Source organism: Crocuta crocuta, unplaced genomic scaffold (genome assembly GCF_008692635.1).
Source record: "Crocuta crocuta isolate KB4526 unplaced genomic scaffold, BGI_CrCroc_1.0 scaffold170, whole genome shotgun sequence".
NCBI lineage: Eukaryota > Metazoa > Chordata > Mammalia > Carnivora > Hyaenidae > Crocuta > Crocuta crocuta.
Window position 1 is genome coordinate 8544777 of NW_027527853.1, and position 21898 is coordinate 8566674.

A 21898-nucleotide genomic window follows, 5' to 3' on the forward strand; every position below is an offset into this window, starting at 1 on the left:
CACCCAGGTGCCCCTGAATTGTACGTTCTTAACTTGATGATGTTATCATAGCATCATCTCTAGCCACAAGAGCTAAGTTATATGGATGTGTAAATATGTGTCTCTGCTCGAAGCAGTAGATACAATAGTATCCTGTAGTGCCGCTTATATAACATTTCAGATATACTTACAGCATATTAAAAAACTACAAAGAAACTAAAAAAGGATTTGGCCTTTGTTGTTTCCCTTGATGCTTTATTTATTTGGATTTGCTTTATCCTCATCAAATATTTTCTTCAATTTGCACTTAGTAAATTCATTTCCTGAATTTACTAAGATGAATAAAAGTGAAGAAGAAATGTGCTAATTAATCCATTAAGAAGATCAACACAGAGTGTCAAAAAGGGTAAATCAGCCCCAAACAAAGATATCTGGGTTTTCTTTTTTGCTGTGTGGTTTTTTCGGTTTTGTTTTTGTTTTTTGCAAATAAAGTGTAATCAGTCTCCTCTGTCTCTGTTGTTAGCAGGTGAGCTGGCTGGATGGCCGGAATCATGCATCCCTGGTGACTTACAGACGCTGGGTGGTCCTGCTGTGAGCAACAGACAGAGGCTGGTTCAGCTCTGCTGGTGTATCTCGCTCTCCCTTCTCTGAATGGTTCTCACACTTCTGTGACTCCTCTGGCACATGCTACATCCTGCTTAGCACTCCGCCCTGCATCTTATCTCCCCTACTAGACATTGCGGACATTCCCCGAGGTCCAGGCCTTGCCCTTCTCTTCTGATTTCATCTCGGCTTGCTTGCATTGAAGGTTTTCAAGCCATATCTCTAATTTTGACCTTTTCCCTTGGCCCCTGACCTGAATTTCCAACAGCCTGCTGGGCATTTCACTCCCAGCTCAGGCTCCACGTGTTTAAAGAGTTCACCAGCTGCTAGCTCTTCTCTCTCTGTTAATGATCACCATCTTCCTGGCTGGAGACACATGTGTTCCTCGCATCTCTTCCACTCCGTATCTCATCAGGCACTTTGTCCTATTGATTTTTCTCTGTTCTCATCAAAATGACTTGTTTACTCTCTGCCAAATACACCTTGCACTTTCCCTCGGCTAATGTTATTACCTTAGTTGCACCTACCAAGACAGCCCTCCTACCTGCTTAGTTGAAGGCTCCAAGAAGGAGTTCCAGCCCCACCTGTAAAGTCAGCCTCCACCTGGCCGGCATCTCTGCCAAGCATTCCACTTCTGAGCTCTCCTAGCAAGTGCTGACTTCCTTTTTCTAAATGATCATGCCTCTTTCCTTTTTGAGACTGTAAGGGTGTGGTGCCGGTGTTCTTGAAGTCTTTCATTGTTAAGCTTCTCTCGGTTCATGATTACTTACATTTCTTTCTTAAAAATTTTTTAATGTTGATTTATTTTTGAGAGAATGGCAGAGAGACAGAGCATGAGCATGGGAGGGGCAGAGAGAGGGAGACACAGAATCTGAAGCAGGCTCCAGGCTCTGAGCTGTCAGCACAGAGCCCGACGCGGGGCTCGAACCCACGAACCGTGAGATCATGACCTGAGCCAAAGTCGGATGCTCAACCACCTGAGCCACCCAGGTACCCCTACATTTTAATTACATTGTAAATTCCTTGGAGACAGGAACCTCACCTTATTTTAGGGGCACCCTGGTGGTTCAATTGGTTAAGTGTCCAACTAGGACTCAGGTCATGATCTCATGGTTCATCAGTTTGAGCCCCATGTCAGGCTCTGTCTGCACTGATAGTGCTTGGAATTCTCTCTCTAGCTCTCTCTCTGCCCCTCCTGCACTTGCACGCATGCACTCACTCTCTCTCTCTCTCTCTCAAATAAATAAATAAATAAATAAATAAACAAACTTTAAAAAACCACTTTGCACTGTGCATAACGTCTACTCAAATTTGACACTCAAAACAGCTGATTGATTTGTTCACACTGGATTTATCTGATGATATAAATGAAGGAGAGACACACTGTAGTTTGGTTTCCAATTTAGTGGCTCATTCAACTGGCCCATTAAATGCAAATAATTTCTAATATATTGCTCAGGGTAGGTCTCCTTCCTCCCCCGCCTTGAGTAATTGAAAAGAACAAAATAGCATGATAAAAATCGGAGGGGGAGGGAAAGATTTCTGATAGATGTGTTTGCAAAAACGTATCCCTGAAGGAATTGGTGAATTTATATTCTCTCTTGGTAAAATGAGTAACAACAGCAACCCCCCAGGGGCTACAACAGTAAATCTTTGTTTTTGTGTGAGGGAATGGGTTGGCTGGGCAGGCCTGATCTGAGCTGCTCTCGGCAGGCTCACTAGTGCACCTGCAGCCTGCTGTGGGGATAGTGGCCAGTGTTGCTGATCTTAGCTTGGCTCTCCCGGCATCTGGGGCCGTGGTTGCTGTGTGTTTCCCATCTTCCCACAGGCTAGCCTGGGCTTGTTCTTACTACAATGCAGGGCTCTAAGAGAGAGGCAGGTGGAGGCATGGTCCGTTAAGACTCAGAAATGGCTCACCACTGTTCCTCTTTCCCACTGGCTGAAATAATCAACAGACCACCCAGATTCAAGGGGTGGGGCCACAGGGCCCATTTCTTGATGGGGAAGATACAAATTCACAACACAAAGGCCATGGAAACCAAGGTGGAGAAGAGTCCCAGCTGTTTCTGTATCCAGTCTACTCCAGACTTAGACCAGCCTCCACATACTGGCCAGTGCTGTTACCTAGTTGCACAATATTGCACAACTCATTTCACTTCTCTGTAGGGGCCCAGGGCAGGCTGCCCCAAGATGAGGTGCATGGGTATAAAGATTATTTTGAGCTGAAGGCAATTGAGAGCCTGAAAGTTCAAGAGAAACTTTTGCACCTCTGTTAACTGCATAGAAGAATCTAAACTGGAGGGGTGTGTCTATCCCAGAATAAGCATTGCTGGAAGAGGTAAATTTTATCTAAGTGACCATCCGCACGGCAGGGCAAACATCTAAATACCGAACATCTGCCCTTCTTATTTCCCTGTGAGTCACATTCCTTTCCCCTTCTCTTTTGTTCCAGAAGACAAATGTACCTCATTTTGCCTGACGGCTTCAGAATTTCCATGTCTGTGTGGATTCCCCGTAAGTATGCTATTAAATTTGATTTTCTCTTGTTAATCTGTCTCATGTCAATTTGGTTCTAGTCCAGCCAGAAGGACTAAGCAGGAGACAAGAATCCTTGTTCCCCAAAACTCTGAGTTACCTTCCCTCACTTGGAAAATGGGTGCTGTGAGAATGAGTGAAATATGTTTCACTAGAATGTTAGAGGAGTTCAGTAAATCCATCACAGTCTCCCTCCAGCCATTCAGAAGTGGGAACGAGGTGTACACCAGCTATGGACATTATGGATATTAAATAATTTTATTTAAGTTTAATCTGGAGAACAAACATGCTGAAACCAAACACTTCAGAAAAAAAATGATATAGAAGTTTGAGCAGTAAATAAAAGATTTTTAATAAATTCACTGGGAAACAAAGCTCAGTGTTATTAAAATCAGTAGGGCCAGTCTGCCTGGGTGGCTCAGTCTCTTCAGGTCATGATCTCATAGTTCATAGGTTCGAGCCCCGCATTGGGCTCTGTGTTGACAGCTCGGAGCCCGGAGCCTGCTTCAGATTCTGTGTCTTCCTCTCTCTCTCTCTGCTCCTGCTTGCTCATGCTCTGTCTTTCTCTTTCTCAAAATAAATTAAAAAAAAAAAAACAAAACTCAGTGGGGCCTGTGCGCCGCTCTAATGTGAGCAAGAAAGCATAGGTCATGAAGTCTGTGTGGGTCAGGCTATGGTGAGTTTCTCATCCCTTTTTTCCATACTCCACTCTGGTGGGGTGCCAAAACCAGTAGCTTTTTCTCTCTTTCCCATTCTTCATGGAAACATTCATTTCCATTCCAGATGTGTTCCCCAAAGGAGTCTTAGCTTGGTCAGAGAACTCTCAAAACTCCACACATAGTAGCTCAGAGCCAGGGAAACCGTTGACTTCAGGGAGAAAGTACTAGGTCAGGACTGAGTCTATCCTGGTTCTGACCATGGTTGCCGATTTTGTTCAGAGTAAATGCTTCGTAAATAGTAATTGAATGAATCTACCAGAGGAATAAAAGCGAGGTGAACAACCAAGGTGACATGGCTACAGTCACTCATTCTGCAAAGATTTCTTAAAATTCCTACTTTGTTAGCATTGGGGGAATTACAAAAGAGACAGAGAGGGTCTCTGCCACCAGAGAGCTTGCACTTTATATGGAAAAGGGAGGAGTGTTTGTATGTTTTTTTCAGGTAACATTTATTTTTATTTTCCCCTCAGCTTTACTGAGGTATTATTGACAAGTTAAAACTGATCTAATGTACACAATGTGATGATTTGATATATGCATACATTATGAAATGATTGTCATAATCAAGCTAATAAAACATCCATAACATTACATGCTTTTCTTATATGTGTGGTGAGAACAGTTAAGGTCTACTCGCCTGGCAAATTCCAATATATAATAGGGCACTATTAACTGTAGTCACCATGCTGTACTTTGGATTCCCAGGACTTACTCATAAGTAAAAGTTTATATCTTTTGACCAATATTTCCCCATTTCTTCCACCACCGAGAACCACCATATGACTCTCTGCTTCTGTGAGTTTGAGTATTTTAGATTCTCAAATATGTAAGGAAGATTATACCATGATTGTCTTTCTGTGTCTGGTTTATTTCACAGTGCATGATGCCCTTCTGGTCCGTCCATGTTGTTCCAAAAGGCAGGATTTCCTTTTTATGGCTGAATAATATTCCATTTTAGAAATAGACACCACATTTTCTTTATCCATTCTCATTAACAGATACTTAGATTGTTTCCATATCTTCCTATTGTCAATAATTCCAGGAACATTTGCCAAATACTATGCGTCAGTGACTGCATCAGGCACTTCAGGAGTTATGTGTCTCATTTAACCCTCACAGTGGTCCTGCAAGGAAGGTGTTGTTACATTATTTTATAAATGAAGAATCTGGAGCTTTGAGTTGTTATGTAACTTCCTCAAGGTTCCCCAGCCAGCAAGAAGTGGAAGCTGGTTTTGAACTCAGATCTAATAGCAGAGTGTGAATTCTTAATTAATATGGGTTCGATGGGAAGGCTTTGATATGTTTGTTTTATTTTTTAAATTTTATCTCATTTACTTTTATTATGACCCTTTTCAAACAGAAGAAGTTGAAAAATTACATATACACTGCTCCCTAGATTCTAGATTAACATTTTACTACATTGCTTTGTCACCTGACTATCCATCTCTCTCTCCTTCCATCCAACCATTAACCTTATCTTATGTTTTGGTTTGTTTGGTTTTTTTGATGTCTTTCAAAGGAAGTTACAAACATCAGTAGAAGTTGGGATTTGAACTGAGCCTACTCAGGAAGGATGTTATCAAGTCTATAAAGGCAGAAGAGGAGATAGAGGAAGCAAAAGTCCAGGTATCGGGAAAAGTGTGGGTGAAAGAACAGGGGCAGGAACGTGCATGATGACCTCATAGAATAAGAAGGAAGCAATGGCAGAGGGTGACAGGTGGGCACATGATAATGAGGGATGGGTGGGAAGGCTGGATGGAAGAGAACTTGGGCAAATGAACAGAGGAGTTCCACTTGAATGAGAGTAAATAGGGGAAACAGGAACTACCAGAGTTTCCAGTAGAAAGAATGTAGGGATAAGCAGTGTTGGGAGGGGTAGGTGTCCAGAAAGGCAGGAGTTAAGGGAACCCTAAACTAATGGCAGTCTAGTAGTTATAGCGATCTGTGCATAAGGAGACCTGAGTCTGGAGAGTAGTAAGAATAGATAGGGAGAGAACAAAAATCACTAAGAAAATGTAACATAAGAAATTTATTTTATTGTTGCTTAAATTCAAAAACATTATTTGCTAGGATAGAATAATAATGTAGAATGACACAATCTAAATTAAGTTTTTTCTAAAAATGGTTTTCACCTGTGATCTCTGGAAAACACATCCACTTGACAGAGCTCATAGATGAGTGGATACCCACGTTCTGCAGATGTTGAGCTAGTCAGGCTCTGTGCTGGCCGCTTCACGTACATCATCTCCTGGAACCCTCACAGACCCACGGGGGAAGGCGCTGATGCTCCTCCCAGAATTCCTCTAACCCCATGGTTGCCAACAGGAGGCAATTTTGCCCCTGCCCAGGGGATATTTCGCAATGTCTGCAGACAATGGTGATTGTCATGACCAGGAAGGTTAATACTGGCATCTGATGGGTATAGACCAGGGATGCTTCCGAACATCCTATAATGCACAGGACAGCCTCACAATGAAGAATTATCAGGTCCAAAATGTAATTAGTGTGGAGGGTGAGAGTCTAACCTAATTAGCACAGAGGCTAAGATAAGTAGTGGCTCAAGTCATAATTTTTGAAAGGTACTGTTGGTCTAATTTTATTGATGAGAAACATGAGGCTTAAGAGGGTTAAGAAATTTCCCAAGTTCATAGTGCCAACGAGTGGCAAAAATACAGTGTTTACTTAGGTCTTTTGATTCCAAATTCAATGTCTTTCAGTTAAGGCCTGACTCCATGAAGAAGAAGAAGGGGTAAAATCATTCCATGGCTTTAAGTCACAGGAAATGAGGGAATTTCAGCCCCAAAGACCAAGGCAGTGATGTTAATGAGGAGAAAACAGGATGTCTGGGGTGAACTAATGGCAGAGTGTACCTAATAAGTTCAGTTGCTGACAGGTCGACATTGGAAGTGATGGGGTGGGGAGAAGTTAAGTGACAACGTCCACTGGAGATCTGGTAAGAGGACCAGAGCTCAGAGAGAGTACTGGAAACGTCCTGCCCCTGACAGGCAGGTGTTAGCTACAGGCGTGACAAGAGGGGCTTGGGATATGGGTTGAGTAAAGAGAGCAGAGGAATAGGGCTGAATTCTAAGAAAATGTTCATAAGAAAAGAAGTACAGAAAAAAGGAACCAAGGAACACAACAGAGAAAATGGAATCTGAAAGCTGCCCGTAGGATGTGTTTTATTAAAGAAGGCAGAATAGGAGTTTGAGAAGGTTGTGTTTCGTGGTGTGCTGGGAAGAATTTCCCTGTTTCCCATTCACGTATAATTTGTATGACTAATTTGTATAACTGACAGCAGACAACACCTGTATCGTTTTTATGCTGTTTGTAATTATTCTTAGAATCTGTGTTAGCCATGAAAATAAACTTTCAACTTTCACTTAGGCAAAAGCCTCGAGTTGCCAGCCCCAACCCCCAAGCTTCTGGTAGCTTCCAGTCTGACGTGGACACCCCAAATATTACTTATCTAGAGCCAATGTTCTCATTTCTCTCTGCTGAGTCCACACATCCTTGTTTAACCAAATAACTGGAACAAACGATTCCTTCCATAATGGATGTACCCTAAGGTGTCACGCTTCTGAGAATCTCCACTGAAAATTGATTCCCCTGAACTATGGTACAGTATGATTTTAGTTACCATACTTGTTACTTATTGGACACAAATGGTAGGGATGTGAGCAAATATGCTGAGCCTACAGCCTAGAATAGTACAGGTAGTGCCCAGCTTGGAACAGGGAGGAAGAAGGGAGGGAGGGGGTTGGAGCGCAGCTATAAATGGTAGCCACGGTACCAGAGCAGCTGACCACGCCAGCGAGAGGTTATTGAACTAACAATGATGTAACTGTAGTACTATGTCTCCCCTGACAACATTATTTTTCTTTACTATAAAATGATTATTAATGCTTATACTGGTTAAGATTAAAAAAATTTTTTTAAATGTTTTATTTATTTTTGACAGAGAGACAGAACGAGCAGGGGAGGGTCAGAGAGAGAGGGAGACACAGAATCTGAAGACAGGCTCCAGNATTAAGATTAAAAAAATTTTTTTAAATGTTTTATTTTTGACAGAGAGACAGAATGAGCAGGGGAGGGTCAGAGAGAGAGGGAGACACAGAATCTGAAGACAGGCTCCAGGCTCTGAGCTAGCTGTCAGCATAGAGTCTGACGTGGGGCTCGAACCCACGAACTGTGAGATCATGACCTAAGCCGAAGTTGGATGCCCAACTGACTGAGCTACCCAGGTGTCCCTGATTTTTTGCACATTTACTATATGCAGGAATTGGGTTCAGCACATGGTATGGATTACCCCATTCTGACCCTCACGAGGAATTGGGTTCAGCACATGGTATGGATTACCCCATTCTGACCCTCACGAGGAATTGGGTTCAGCACATGGTATGGATTACCCCATTCTGACCCTCACGAGGACTTAGCGATCTCGGTTTAATTATCAACCCCTGCCCCCACCTTAGGACAGATGAGGTTCTGACAAGGATTAGGGACAGCTGGAATACTGGCGCTCACTTCCTCATCAAAATCCCGCTGTACACGGCAACTTTCTGTGACGAGGAAAGGTTTTGTGTGCTCTCTGGTGCTGTAGCTATTAGCCACACATGAGTGCGGAGCGCTTGAAACTTGGTTAGTGCAACAGACGGCCACTAAAACACAAACACACAAAACCCCCTTGAATTTCAATTTAAAAATTTTTAATTAAATCTTTATTGATGAATTTTAATTAAATTTTAGTTGAAATTATGAAATGTGGTAAACAGCCACATTTCATAGCTATATGGACTGTGCAGATGCAGAACCTTTCCACCCTTGAAGAATGTTCTATTAGGCAGCACAGTTTAGCCTTTTTCCTTTCCTCCCTGGTTGGCTTCCAGGTCTTTCTCTTCCCCTTCCCGGCTCCTCCAAACCTACAACCTCTGAGAAAGGAGATTCCTTTCATCCCTTTGCATCTTGCCCTGCTTCCACACTGCTCATCCTCATGGCATCAGCCTGCTCACAGGCAGATGGAAATGACCTTTCCCAATCAGGCAGTGCCTGCAGCATTACCCTCCTCCTCACTGACAATCTGCAATTACTCAACTTGCAAAAGACGGAAATCACTCTGCCAGAGCTACAATCAGGCAGACTAAATCTGAACATTCTAAGAATCAAAAACAAACCCAAACACACAGCATTTAATGAAATAAACAAAATACATGCTTTGGGCTTTGCTAGAGCCTCTCTGTAAGTGATGACTTTAGTTAGAGGGAAGCCTGTGAGGTTTCTTTCTATTCTCCAAAACTTTTTAAAAGAACTGGTCATCCTACATTATTTAAATAGAGAATGGGCCTTATTTGCCCCTGAAAACAACGCTCTGAAATGCAAAAATACCCAAGCCTTGACCCTAAGGACCTTCACAGATGAGAGCTCAGGGCACTTCAGCGCTCTACGTTTAGAATTCCATTTTCGATGCTAATGAATTCTTTTACAAGCCATATTTGCTAATTCCTACGTGTGTTTTAGACATAGATTCGCTAATCATTACTTAGACGGAACCCAGAGATTTTTGCAGCGAAAATAGGACGGGAGTCCAGATTTATAAAGAGCAGGAGCTTGGGGGAAGGAGAAGAAACAAAACAGCCCGAGGGTAAAATGAGGAAGGACTTAGCCTTTTTTTTAAATAGCCTAAAGTACTGTGTGGCTACTGCTCAGTAACTTTGCAGTCCCCTTTTCAAATTTTCCAAAAAAGTCCAACTATTCCTGAAACTTCCTGAAACCGACTAAATGACCTAGGGATTCTCAGGATTTACAGGCGCCGGGGTGGGGGCGGAGATTTTGCATCTCTAGCACGCTTGCAGATGACAGCGATGTTGTGGAGTCGCAAGGGCGCAGAACCCCAGCAGCTGGCATCAGACTGGCAGTTGGAGCCTGCGTCTGACCGACTGAGTCCCAGGAAGGTTAGCCTAGAATCTGCCTTACGTGGGGGTACCTCTGGGCAAACTCGGGATGCTGCTTCTCCGGGCCTTTGAGACGGCCCCCCTTCGAGGCAACGTTTGAGGACCTGGGCGAACCTCAACATAATCAACAGCAGTAACGTCTACTGGGGGCAAGTTAACATACGGTGCACCCGCACCTCCTGCATTTTGTCCTCTAGACAAACACAAGACGTGGCCACTAGTATTATTCCTGTTTCACAGGTTAAGAAACTGAGGCTCTGAGACTCGCGTAACTTGCGCAAGGTCACAAGCTTTTCCGGACTCCCGGTCCACCTAACTCCAAGAGACAACGCTTTTAGCTAACCATTTGAGCCTCAGTTTCCGGTGCCGTGAAATGGGAAGCGCCGGCCGGCAGAAGACCGATCCGTGCGGGATAGTCTAAGGGAGCCCTGGAATGCCTCCTGGAGATCCTGCTCGCTGACCCTGCAGGGAAAAGTTCTGCTTGAGGACACGGGGCCCCTTCTGCTCGCCTAGGTCGGGGGCGCGCACGGCTGCTAAGGGTCCCGGCGGACCCCGGGGAGGGGAGGGCAGTCCTGGGGCGAGCTGGCTCGGGCCGCGGCGGGCTGACCCGTTACATAACCCCCAGGCGTCCCTCCGCCCCCGCGCCCCTCACCCGGCGCAGAGGCGCCGCGCGGAGAGCGGGTCGCAGTGATAAACCCCTGTCGCCCGCGCGGCAGAGTCCGCGGCGCAGCTGGCGGGACGGGGGCTGGAGCTGGCNCCCCGGGGCGCCTGCTGGGGTAGGAGACAGACGTCTGCTTGCTCGTCGCGTTGGTGTCGGGCTAGCGCTCGTGCAGTTTCTGGGCAGGTGGCTGGAGAGGAAGCGGCTTTGATCTCCATCTCCCGTGCTTTCCAAAGGCAGTCTGCCAGGTGTAATAGAGACCGCTTTTCGGCTGGATTCGGTTTTCAGTGTCTTTTCTTAAATCGTCTTCTGCCTCGGGTAATACTATTAATTTCTCGTGTGTGGTGTACTAACAACACAACGGCCTCAATTGACTGAATTTAATTTCTCAGCTGTTTCTTGTCCTTGAGGAAAGTAATGCAGACTTCGGGGCAAGTGTTGGCAAGCACAATTTTAAAGCACGATCCCAGTAAAACCTGGGACTATTTGGTTAGCCTTGTGTCTTTACAACTCAGCTTTCTGACCATCTTATAACTTTCTTTTTTAAATGTTGAGATGGAACCTTCTAGAACACTGGTCAAACCATTCCATTCTGTTGGGCTTCTAATTTGTGCATCTTACTTGTCTCTTGGCTGAGAGCTGGGCACGCTGAAGGCGCAGCCAACTTAACCCAGGAAGAAAGACTTAAGGCCTGACAAATTTAGAAACACACTGTCTCCATAGGTCCCAGAGGTCACTGGCTTTTAAAATCACCAACCAACCCTGTAGAATTTGTCTCGCTCCTCCCCTCCCCGCCCAAATGTCATGCCAGACTGGGCTAATGGTGTCTGACCCTCCCAAGGTGCCGGATGTATGTCTATGAAAGAAAATAAACGATTAAATAAGGAGTAACTAAGTGACTGGATTTGATCAGCTAATCACAGGATCTTGGAAATTGCAAAGGGTTTTAGAGACCATCTATTCAAACCCTTCACGTTGCAGGCCAGGAAGCTCAGATTCTGGTTGTCAAGGATTGGCAACACTCCTACAGTTAACTGGTGATGCACCCAACCCCACCATCCAGGCCTTGTCCTGCCCGCTCCGTTTGGCTTTCAAAGCATATTGCTTCTAGGCATTCTGAACAACAATGATACTACTGGAATCACTTATAATCATATCATTTTACTCTTCTTATTTATTTAAACTGGCACGATTTTGAAATAAATTGAGAGATTGAGTTAATCAAATTGTATTTGGAGTACAATTTAAAAAGATACAAACCCTTAATTTAATTATTTTTAATTTTTTAAATGTTTTTATTTATTTTTGAGAGAGAGGGAGACAGAGAGACAGAAAGAGACAGAGGGCAAGCAGGGGAGGTGCAGAGAGCGAGGGAGACCCAGAATCCGAAGCAGGCTCTAGGCTCCAAGTTGTCAGCACAGAGCCCGACGCAGGGCTGGAACTCATGAACTGCGAGATCATGACCTGAACTGAAGTCCAACATTTAACCAACTGAGCCCCATGAATCCTTAGTTTTAAATAATATTTACATTCTACTTGAACAACCGTGAATATGCTGATACGTCATAGGTAAACATCCAGAGAAGAAAAGTAATCAAAACAGGTGGACTAAATTTACTCCTGTTTCTCTCTGGAATCTCTTCTGAGTCTCAACTCCTTATGGTGATGATTGGTTAGAGTAAAAGGTATAATGTATGATATTGGAGCCAACTTGAGGATCATTTGTGTGTTGTAGTGAACACTGTGACCTTATCATAGAGCTGAGAGAGAAACTTTAAGCTGACTTATTTAGCATTCTATGCGTTGTACATTTTTTATGTTGTTCAATTTAACAAATATTTACCTACTGCATTATATAATGCCTACTGTGTGCCTGGTGCCATTCTGGGCATTTGGGATAGATCAGTGAACACAACAGAGAAATTTGTTCCTGTCGAGCTCAAGGTACAATTCATTCATGAGAATTTGTTTTCAGATTTTGTTTGGCAGATAGAATTTCAGAGGCCCCTGGGTGGTTCAGTTGGTTGAGTATCTGACTCTTGATCTCAGCTCAGGTCTTGGTCTCCAGGTTGTGGATTCAGGCAGGTCGTGGATTGTGCTGGGCATGGAGCCTACTTTAAAAGAGAGAGAGAGACAGAGAGAGAGAGAGAATTTCAGTTTTGCTTAAAGTAGGGAAATGAACGTAAATGTTCCAGATTATCTTCCTTCCAATTTTATTATTCTGTTGATTTTATAGTCACTGAAAACAAAGAAACGAATTCAGATGAGGTTACTCTGACTTCTATAAACTGATATCCTCCTATACACAAGGAGCAAGTCCCGTGTTTGGTTATTTTATGCATGTTCATATGGAGTCCCTTAAATTACATTATCTTTAGTGCAGGGATATGGCCCTGGCCACATTAAACTTGATGAAGCAGTGTGGGGGGGGGGGCATTTGTTTTCTCAGTAGTGTTAGGGCACCCATGTTAGTGTTGCACACTGTAATCGTACTAGTTTGTAAGATGTAGATTCTTATTTATTTATGAAGATGATGGTCTGCTTTCATTTGTTTTCACTTTACATTTTGTCCCCCATTCTCCTGAGTATCCCATAGGCCACATAGTGTTGTGACTTCTTGGTAAATCTGTTACCAGGGAAGTTTTTATTCAGACATTCCAGTTTTAAGCATTTTCTAATTCTCTCACTTGCTTTTCCTTCAAAACGTCATGGTTTGCAAGCTTAGGCATGTTTATTGTTTTTAACAAAGGCTTATCAAAATGAACTTGGCAGCTTTTCAGTCGTATACAGCCAAAAAAAGTATTCAGTGCAGGTTTTGGGGCTGTTTATGCATTCCTACCTAACCAATTGCTTTGCTTTTAAAAATCACCAATTTGGAAGCTATTTGCTTCCCATTAAAGTGGTATAATAATTTAATTGACAAAAACCAAATCCACATTTGATGCTGGGAGATTCTGAATACAAAGATTTTTCTCTCTATCTGTTTTTAATTTGTTCTACATCAAAGGACATCAGGAAGTGTCATTATCTAACAATGTCCTGTCTGAAAGTGGTCTCTGCTAAGCACTTGGAGGAGAGTCACGATTTCTGATGGCTGCTAGGCACCCAGAATAGTTGATTTTCTTCATTTGCCCACCACTTTACCCCATCAGACACTCGTCTCCTTTCCCCCTTCTTTTTGGCCACATTGATGAATGGGAGGAGTTGCCGTAGCCAGGTAGGAAGTTACACGCCATTGATGAATTACTTAATGGGTTCCTTCTTTACTTAGTAAGTAATAAACACTTACTGAACTTCTACTCCTTATTAAATATTTGTGTGAGGATTGTGTTTTGAGCACCTCTTTTTCTGTGCTGGTGGCAGTAGGATGTATAAAGACCCAGAACCTGCCTCTGAAATAGCTTACAGCCTCGTATGGTAAAAAGATGTCACCCGACTGCTCTAATCTTGACTGCCAGGAGATAGACACGTACTTTGGTAATTAAAGGGGAGGAGGAAGAGTGTGTAGGCACTCTGAGGAGTCAAGGCTTAGGGAAGATTTCGTAGAGGATGACACGTTTGAACTTTTCCTTGAAAGATGGGTGGGATGGTAAAGCTTTATAGAAGTAGAAGGGTGTATCTATCTTTGTGGGAACATATCTTTGCCTTTTTTTTTTTTTTGAAGACCTGTAGAAGACTTCCTCTTGTGGGGGGGCAGCTAAGGCTGCGTTGGGCTGTGTAATTAGCACTTATCACTTCTATACCCTCTGCATGCTTCCCCCTCCATCCTGGGTGATGGAGTACTGATCCACACTAAGACAACACATTGGGTTAGCTGGTACCCTCCTTCCCTCTGAAATACCTGTTAGTTGTTGTTTAGAGCACAGAGGCCACTGTGGCAAATAGCTATCATCACAATAAACTGGTGTACTTTGCCTTCATCAGCCCAGGTGCATGCTTACAGCGGTGTTTGCTCATCTTCCTGTTTATTCCCGTAACACTTGTTATTATAACTTTGCAATTTAATGAAATGTCACATAAAGTGAAGTGATGCCAAAGAATGCTTTTTCTGTAAAAACTAAATTGATTTCCATGTAGGCACATAAAAGAAAGTCATTTCTTTTTTTTAATGTTTATTGATTTTTGAGAGAGAGAAAGTGTGAGCGGGGGAGGGGCAGAGAGCGTGGGAAAGGGAGAATCCCAAGCAGGCTCCACAATGGGAGTGACAGTGCAGGGCCCGAACCCGTGACCCATGAGATCATGACCTGAGCTGATACTTAATCTGCTGGGCCACCCAGGTGTCCCTAAAGTAAGTCATGTTTAAAAACAATGTCAACACATGCTACAACATGGTTGAACCAGGAAATCATTATGCTAAGTGTGAGAAGCCAGACACAAAAGACCACATATTGTGTGATATGTCCACAATAGGCAAAGCCATAGAAACAAAAAGTAGATTTGTGGTTGCTGTGGTATGGGGGTGGGGAAAGTTGAGGGTGACTGATAAGGGCTACATGGCTTATTTTGGGGATGATGGCTTTGTTCTAGAATTAGATAGTGATGGCTTTATAATATTTGAGTGCACTGAATTGTAGCCTTTAAAATGATTAAAATAGTAAATTTTATCTCAGCCCCCCCCCCAAAAGATATTGCAGCTAAATAGAGAAAGAGCAATGTCAACAATTGCGCTACTACTATTTAGATGTGGAAGAGACGGTTATAAATGATTGGAAACTATAATAAAGCAAATCTAGGAAGATTTTGCACTTAGGTTTTTCCACAGTTGACTTTAAGGTATGAGTGCTTTTAAGAAATGGAAGCAGGAAATCTGGGTGTGGTTTCACCAAGAAGGTAACACAGAACTCCAGTCGTGACCTGATAGCCAGAGGTTAGTGAGTGACTTTGCTTGTATTTATGTGACTAATGTTGAAATAAAATGTTTGAAATATGTTGTATCAACTTTTTGACCCTCTTCTTTTACTGACTTCTGATTGCTTCAGTTAAGAGAGCTCTTAATGTTTCAGTTTCTTTGAGTACCTAGAGTTATCTTGAAAATAGCTCATCCCTCTGCATCTGGAGAGAAATTACATGTTCATAAGCCTCTCTTATGGATATAATATTACTTACATCCGATCTATAAAGGAGACCTGAACCTAGTCTTCAAGCTTTAAATCACCTTAAAAATCACTACCCGTTTCCCCCCAAGATGCCTTATGGCTACTATATGGAAACAGAGTAGCAACATAAAATCTTAACCACCCCAATACTTAAGCATTTGTTAAGTTTATAATTTTAAAAACTATTTCTGAGCACAATCCATCATTTTCCAGTTTATTTAGCACATTACAGATTAAAGCTGTAATTACCTCTTTGGGTGGCCAAGGGGTGTGGTTTTTCTAATTTTACTTTTTTGGATGAAATACTTTCCATGGGAGTGAGCTGATATTTACCTACTGAAACCAGTTGCATTTCTTGAAATAGCAATTTCATCTTTCTAAACCTGTAACTTCAAAACACCTGCATTCATAGCCTGTGAAGGAATTGCCAAAACACACACACACACACACACACACACACACACCCTAAAAACCCTCAAAACCCACACTTTCACAACTAAGTCAGATATGCTTGGAGGCAGAATAGAGTGCTGCTTCTTCAGTCTGATCTTGGTCAACCAGACAACTAGCCAAAAGCAGTCTTGACCATCATTATTAACTGGTCACTAACGGGGAAGCCCAAACTCACAGGCGTCACTGCTATCAAAAAGAAGTGGTTTGTCCAGGTGCACCTGGCTGGCTCAGTGGGTAGAGCACACAGCTGTTGATCTTGGGGTCATGAGTTTGAGCCCCAAGTTGAGTGTAGAGATTACTTAAGGAAATTAAAAAGAAGGGGTGCCTGGGTGGCTCAACCGGTTAAGTGTCTGACTTCGACTCAGGTCATGATCTCATGGTTTGTGGGTTCAAGCCCTGCATCGGGCTCTGTGCTGACAGCTCAGAGCCTGGAGCCTGTTTCAGATTCTGTGTCTCCCTCTCTCTCTGACACTCCCCTGCTCATGCTGTCTCTTTCTCTCAGAAATAAATAAAACACTTAAAAAAAGAAAAAACATTAAAATTTTTTTTTAAAAAATAAATGAAAAATGGTTTGTCCAGGTTGATGCCTGATGACTGAGTGATCAGTCATGTGATTCAAGACTATATTGATGGTTCCCAACACTAGCTACACATTAGAATCACCTGGGAGGGAAAAAATATTGGTGCCAAGGAGCCATCCTCAAAAATTCTGATTAACTAGGTCTGGGACACGGCCAGGACATCAGTGGTTTTTCAGTCTCCCCTGGTGAATCTCATGTATAGGCAGGGTCATGATCCTGATTTATATACTACTTAATAATTTTACACTTTTTCAGACAACTTTTATTGAAACAAATGATGGTTATGATTTCTTCTTGACATAATTGATGAAAAGATTAAACATGGGGGCACCTGGGTGGTTCAGTCGTTAAGCGTCTGACTTGGGCTTAGGTTATGATCTCACGGTTCATGGGTTCGGGCCCTGTATCCAGCTCTGTGCTGACAGCTCAGAACCTGGAGTCTGCTTCAGATTTTGTGTCTCCCTCTCTCTCTGCCCCTCTCCCACTTGTGCTTTGTCTCTCTCCCTCTCAAAAATAAACAAACATTAACAAAACCTTTTTTTTTAAAGATTAAACATGAGACTTTTTTATTCTTTTAATTAGTATTGCAATTTCTCTGTACAGTGTGCTGACTCAGTATATGGGAAGCTTTCCCGATGGTCGAATGAATTTTCACTGATTTTCCTTCCATGGGATTCACTGAGCTCATGTCTATACAATGTCAGAATGACCAAATCAAGGGGTGGCTGGGTGGCTAAGTGAGTTAAGCATGCTACTCTTGATTTTGGCTCAGGTCATGATCCCAGGGTTGTGAGATTGAGCCCTGCATAGGGTTCCTTGCTGAGTGTTCAGCCTTCTTGAGATCCTTTCTCTCTCCTTCTGCCCCTCCCCCCTGCTCTCATGTGCACCCTTTCTCTCCCCAAAAACAAAAAACAAAACCAAATCGACCTAATTGGTGTTATTACAGTCAATCAACCAATAACTGATCACTCAACCTACTTGTTTTATGTTTTGGTGATTGTGGTATCATAAAGATGTATTTCTTGAGGACAGTTTGGCCTTTTCTACAACAATCACTTTCCTCTATAGTAACTTAGAGATGTGTCCTTATTTATTATGCATTTATTATTCCTCAAGTTGATAGAGTTGTCAATCTTAATGTTCAGACTTGTTTCTGAATACTTTTTGTTTGACTGTATTGAAATAGATCTTGAAAATATATGATTTCTAGGGGCGCCTGGGTGGCTTAGTCAGTTAAGCGTCCGACTTTCGCTTAGGTCATGATCTCGCGGTTCGTGGGCTCGAGCCCCGCGTTGGGCTCTGTGCTGACTGCCAGCCCAGAGCCTGGAACCTGTTTCAGAGTCTGTGACTTCCTCTCTCTGACCCTCCCCTGCTCATGCTGTCTCTCTCTCTCTCCTAGAAATAAATAAATAAAACATTAAAAAGAAAATGTAAGACTCATAGAAGAAAGCAGCTTAAACCTTGCCTTACGTGACTTAAAAAATATGTCTTTTAGGTTTTTCCTTATCACTAGGATTTACTGTCTTTGAGAAAATGTGGTAAAGTGATAGACACAGTGACACTGATCTAGTGCACTTCTTAGAACTGACTTTATTTTTAATGACATTTGTTCTTATTTTACTTATACCATTGATGAGAATTCTTACCCACTGTTACCAGTTAGCTGTCCCCAAATGCGCTTTCACTGTTGATTTTTGTGTTAAAAGTAGCACCTTCATGGATCTTGACCAGTCATTTTTGAACTATGTTTTGCAAATTTCTGGGAGTTTCAGAGACTCTTGGGGGTTGTTATGGCACATGGGGACAATGAGGGGGAAAGATGTCGTGCATCCAGCTTGGGGTTCCCTTTGGTGATCTCTTCTGCAACCTAAGCAGGTGTGCTATTCTTGGTTTCACGTTTTGGGTTTCCAGGTAAGATTTTATCTGAACAAAGAGTTTTTGGGTGAAAACAAGCTTGTAAATGATGAGGCCACGTGTTTATAAGTCTCTGCTTTCGCATCCCCACCAAATTTGGTTTGTCATTCTGGTAGCCCCAGTCGTTTCTAACTACTGCTGCACACCTGTGTTGAAAAAGCATGGGAGGACATTGGTCTTATTAACTTTATATCCTCTGTGCCTGTGCAGAGAGACAGCCAAATGAGCAGTTAGATATTCTGGGCAAGAAGCATAGATTGGAAGTTATTAGCATGGAGACTTGGTTTAAGTCCTGGGTGTATGGAAGTAATTGCCCAAGGAGAGGGTCTATAGAGAGACATGAGGCGAGTCAAAAATAAAATCCCGAGGAATGGCTGTGCTGGGTCATGTACCCTCTGTAGTCACATTTTGTATATGTGTGTGGGTGGGGGTCTGGGTTAAGGTCAGAGCACATAGGCTGTGGAAACCAGTCAAGAATATTTTCTCTTTCTTTGAATAGCCTACATCCTAGAGGACTTTTTTTTTTTTTTTTTTTTAAAATTTGAGAGAGAGAGAGAGCAAGTGAGCATGCATGCACAAGCAGAGGAGGGGCACCGCGGGGTGGGGGGAGAGCGAGAGAGAGAATCTTGAGTAGGCTCCACACTCAGTGTGGAACCCAACATGGGGCTCTGGGGCTCCATCCCACAAACCTGGGATCATGACCTGAGCCAAAATCAAGAGTTGGACACTCAACTGACTAAGCCTCCCAACTACACGGAACCAGAAGATAAACTTAAGTGGTTGCCTCATGGATTTGGAAGTGAGAGAGCCATTGCAGTATTTTTGGCATACAATGATTTGTTTAGAAGCATTATGATTTCTTGACTTTTAAAACCCAAACATCGCCCCCATGTCCTCATTCTTCCTTGTGGAACAAGAGTGGTGACTGCTAGGCTCTGGGTATGGTCCCAGTGAAGCCCCAGGGTGAGCCCGCATTCCAAAGGGTCTGAAGCTGTATTCTGTTTCATTAGGGTATAACTAATAAAATAGGTATAACTGACACATACCCTGCCTTCAATGCTGGCCAACAGTTTGTCAGGTTTAGTTACGACGTCTCAACATAATTTATAAACCCGTGAGCCCTTTTAGAAAAAGTCAAAGTACCATGGTAAAGAACAAATAAATGTCCGTGAATAAGATACTGGCAGAAATATTTTATTAACAGCTAGGGGTTCCAATGATAAGGAGATTGGTCATTGTATCAAATATTAAGCGCGACACATTTATTTCCTCTCATTTTTATTTCTTTTGGTTAACTTCTTCCCCACTCAAAAAAGATAAAGTACAGAAAGCCATATATTCTCATTTTATTAGAGATGAAGTTCTAATTAAAATTTCAAATGATATTGAATAGCTGATGGATCCGAATTGGCATCTCGGAATTTTCCTGGCACATTTTGCGCTCTTTAGAAATCCTTGCATGATGGTATACCGAATGGGTGGCATATACAGGCAATGTTAAGGTAAAGTGTCAGTTTAGTTTTTTAAATTTTTAATAGTTTTAAGCTGGGAAAAGACATTTGAATTCGATGAAATAGAATTGACTACTTTTAAAGCCCCTAATAAAAAACATATTGGGATTAGGCAATGTTAAAATAACTCAATGAGTTTATCTCTTCATGAGGCAAGTATGTGCTGAGTACCCAGCATGTGCTAGAAGCTGTGTCTAGTGCTGAAGGCCTATGGAGACTAGAGAGGGTTTTACCCAAAGGCTTACAGTCTCCTTCCTAGGGGAGCTAGATGTGTGGACAGATAGTCACGGCATTGTGATGAGTCCCCTAAGTGACCACCTGCTACCTGGTTCAGAGCCAGAGACATTTAATGCTGCCTAAGCTGATCAAACCATTAAGAAAGTATAGAAATTCATGAGGTGAACAACAGGCACAATATGTACAAAGGCACTGGGGTGGGAAAGTCACACTGTGGATGGGACTTCAGGGTGGTTAGGTATGGCAGAGCTGCAGCGTATGCATATGGCTAGATGCCAGATAGGACCAGAAGAACCGACAGGAGCAAGATCATTTAGGGTCTTTGTGTCCCACACTACCGACTTTCAGGTTTTTTTTGTTTTTTTTTTTTTCACAAATAGTTTATTGTCACCGACTTTCAGTTTTACTTTAGCTGCTGAGAGTAGTCCTTGGAAGCTTTTAAACAGAGGAGTAGGGTAGGAATGAGGGGTTGGTGATAAAATTAGCTTGTGTTTCGAACATATACGTCTGGATGAAGCTTGAAGAAAGGTCCAGGAGGGTGACAAACTAAGGGTCTGTTGAAATGGTACAGATGGGAAGTAAGATTAATACCTCATGGTAAGACTTCTGCTTTATTCATATTTATATTCTCAGTGCTGGGTGCCCTTTAGGGCATGTGGTGGAGATGTCTGGTTAGGCAATTTGATATTCTAGGCCAGCAATCCAGAATGTGGGCATCATGAGCTAATAGGCTCAGTTGAACATGACAGGATTGGATGAACAGGACATAATTGGATGTAATTACCTGGGGAGCATGTAAAGAATGAAGTGTGAAATGGGTCAAAATATTGTGGAGAATAACTGGGGTGTGTTCATGTTATACCCAAGGCACATCTTGGTCATTGTACCTTTCTTTTTCCATTCTAGTTACATGTTGATCTTTTTCACCAGGGCAGGGACTATGTCTTCTTTACAGTGTCACTGCCGTTGTTCACAATTTAAGCCCTGTGTTTGGAAGTAAGCACTGAAGGAGAGTGTTTATAGAGAGACGTGAGGTGGGCCAGAGATAAAAATCCTTGCACAGTTCCAGAAAGCTCTCCTCATATGTCTGAGTAGTTGCGTCTCACAGTGAATAGTGCCTTCTGGAGTTGTGCTTCAGCCATCCCTGCCTAACTTGTGCCCGCAGCTGTTGCGGTGCCTGAGACACGGTAAGAGTTCAGCAGTGTTTGTTGAATGAATGAATAAGTGACATAACATCAAATGAGTGATCAGAGGAAGAAGGATCTAGCAAAAGAAAGTAAGAAGCATGGGTCTGTAGGGAAGAATGATAAACAGGGGAGACTCCTGTCATGGAAATTCAAGGAAGAAAGAGTTTCAGTACTGAGAGTGCCAGGCGCCACAGAGAAGTCAATTAATTACGGATGGCAGAGTACCACTGGCAATTAGGAGTCACTGGTGACTATGTGTAAAACAGCTTGAACAGTATGTAGGGGAGGCAGGAGGCAAGCTCCATTCCATTGATGTGGGAGTGAGAAAAGGGATGAGGAGACTGTCAGTGTAGACAGATCCTTAAGAGGCTGGGTTTGTGAAGGGACAGAAGTATTGGGGGGAGCTGGAAGGGTGGCAAGGTTAAAGGGGGGTTGATTCCATTGTCTTTCTTCTCTCCTCTTCCCTTCTTTCCTCTC

General features: G+C 42.8%; 1 protein-coding gene across 1 annotated transcript in view; it reads left to right on the forward strand.

Annotated features, from left to right (window-relative positions):
- Positions 1–3046: 3046 nt before the first annotated feature.
- The window catches only part of SLC16A12 (solute carrier family 16 member 12), an 85477-nt gene continuing 66625 nt past the window's right edge, over positions 3047–21898 (forward strand). Inside the window, 1 exon segment of the mRNA XM_077780024.1 lies at positions 3047–3096. The gene's annotated coding sequence lies outside the window, so the exon portion shown is untranslated.